Below are 2,581 nucleotides of genomic sequence, written 5' to 3' on the forward strand. Positions count from 1 at the left end.
ATTTTAATATAAAATATAAATTTATGTAAATAATGATACATATGTAAAGATAGACGAGAAGTTAATCTTATCATTAGTATATTATATGTGAAATCGACATATTTTGTGAAAATATCATCTCTATTCTTTCAGAATTCTGATCGAATTCTAATGCTCTCTCTGTCTCTCTCTTTAAATAGCTCTAGCGTCTATTAATTATATCGAAAATGATGTGCTAACTTTACAAAGGTGCGAAACCACGATTAAGGATATACGTAGATGAAAAGATGACTTAAATATACCGGTCATAAATCTAATAAATATCAGATGCGTTTTTGCCGCTCGTTATAATCACCGGTCTCATATCGCAGATTAATTTTTCTCTTTGATGAATGCACAAATTGCAACGGAAACTCTCTGTCCGATGTATCGCCATTCTCGGTAATGCGTATCCATGAGCGTTATACGCGAAAGTTTCAAGATACACGTGTAGACCGAGAAGGGAAAATTGATTTCGGTCATCGCCACCTGATTTTTTGCTGGACCCGCTCGTCTCGGTGCACTCTAATTCGATTTTAATACCCGTCTCTAAGAATCGGACGAGCTTGATCTCCTCGACGAGGGAACGTCTCGTCGAGTCATGTACGCAGGAGCCGAGATCAAGAGCGGAATCATCGTGCGCGAAACGTCATCGCGATTAGTTGGAAATAGAGATAATAAGATATAAGAACAATTAAAGTTTAAATGAGAGATATTGATAGTAACAAGGTACTGCGTAAGGAAAATTACAATTAATAATATTTCCTTATTTCAGTTAACAGGAATTGTTATTTGAACTCTTCTATCGACAATTATTAAATAAAATTAGACGTTGTGTGATTGAAATAACAAAAAAATAGTTAACTAATTCGACAGATTTATAAAATACCATTTTATAAAATACTGTAACAAAAGAATCTACGATTAAAATTGACTTCTTCATGAATTTAAACAGTATCATATAAATGAGATAATATCTGATTAATAATCTAAGATAGAGAGAATTTTTTTTATTAACAATAAAGCGAGCGGTTCGTATTTTGAAAAAAATCAGAATACTCCAGTCACGAAGTATATATTGTCATAGATACGCGTTGCTCGAAGTGGCGGCGTGGAAGGGAGCGACCAATGAGAGTGGGAAGGAGTGGGGGGATCAGTGCTCCCACCGTTCCGTCAGACGCGCGCCTGAATTCAGTCGGTCCGCGGAGCGCAAACTGTCAACATTGTGGAGCGTCGACGCTCGCACGAGTGTTTTTGTTTCGCGAGTTTTTTTTATTTTACGGAATCTTTCTCTCGCGTGAATGTGACGTCGATACAATAGTTTCGCAAAAACATTAATACGAAAAATTATTTCACGCGCGCGAAGAGAGGAGAGAAGAAGAACAAACTTCGGCGTCGGTTACATGACTTGACGCGCGGTCGACTTCAGAGAGATACCATCGCCTCACCGGAGTGTTGCGTTCGCGAGTTGCACCGATGTGATAAGCGCGATAAACAAAGCTACGAGGGGGATGATGCCCGAACGGGCCCGTCGGCGAAGCTGGATCGCGCGACGTGAGTGAGAATCGAGATCACGTGCTCGAGTTCAGAAACAACAAGATCGGAGTGTAAACTGTCCGCGTTTTCGCGCGCACCTCGTGTCGCGTATGTGAATACGTTCACGCTTGTGAACGTTCGCTTGTGTTCGTGACGCAGTATCATTGTTGACGCGAAAGTGAATCGAAACAATCAATTGAGAATATCGAACGGCACGTGCCGGATCGACGGAGACGAGAGTGAATTCGCGGATCGAGTAAAGTGATTTATAGCCGTCAATAGTGATCGCCGGTGCGGGCTCCTTGTTGGTGATTAGTGACGGAAAGAATTTTAAGGGAGAGAAAAAAAGAAAAGGAAGAGGAGTCACGCGGTCGACGCGTCAACCAGTCGGTGGAGGTTACGGTTTAGTGTGCTCCAAGGGGAAACCGGAAGCCGCTATATTGGAGAGGAAGCGAGAAAGCGGCGTGCCGCTCTTCTGTGTGCCGCGACAGAGGCGCTCGTCCCAGCCCGAAAACGTGAGTTTTATTGTTTTTTTTATTGTTATGTATATATATACCTTGTATAATCGATGTGTCAGAATGTCAGTTGAAATACTCTACTTTAAGAGATTAAACTGTCCGCGTTTTCGCGCGCACCTCGTGTCGCGTATGTGAATACGTTCACGCTTGTGAACGTTCGCTTGTGTTCGTGACGCAGTATCATTGTTGACGCGAAAGTGAATCGAAACAATCAATTGAGAATATCGAACGGCACGTGCCGGATCGACGGAGACGAGAGTGAATTCGCGGATCGAGTAAAGTGATTTATAGCCGTCAATAGTGATCGCCGGTGCGGGCTCCTTGTTGGTGATTAGTGACGGAAAGAATTTTAAGGGAGAGAAAAAAAGAAAAGGAAGAGGAGTCACGCGGTCGACGCGTCAACCAGTCGGTGGAGGTTACGGTTTAGTGTGCTCCAAGGGGAAACCGGAAGCCGCTATATTGGAGAGGAAGCGAGAAAGCGGCGTGCCGCTCTTCTGTGTGCCGCGACA

This window comes from Formica exsecta, unplaced genomic scaffold (assembly GCF_003651465.1).
Source record: "Formica exsecta isolate Colony F162 unplaced genomic scaffold, ASM365146v1 scaffold915, whole genome shotgun sequence".
NCBI lineage: Eukaryota > Metazoa > Arthropoda > Insecta > Hymenoptera > Formicidae > Formica > Formica exsecta.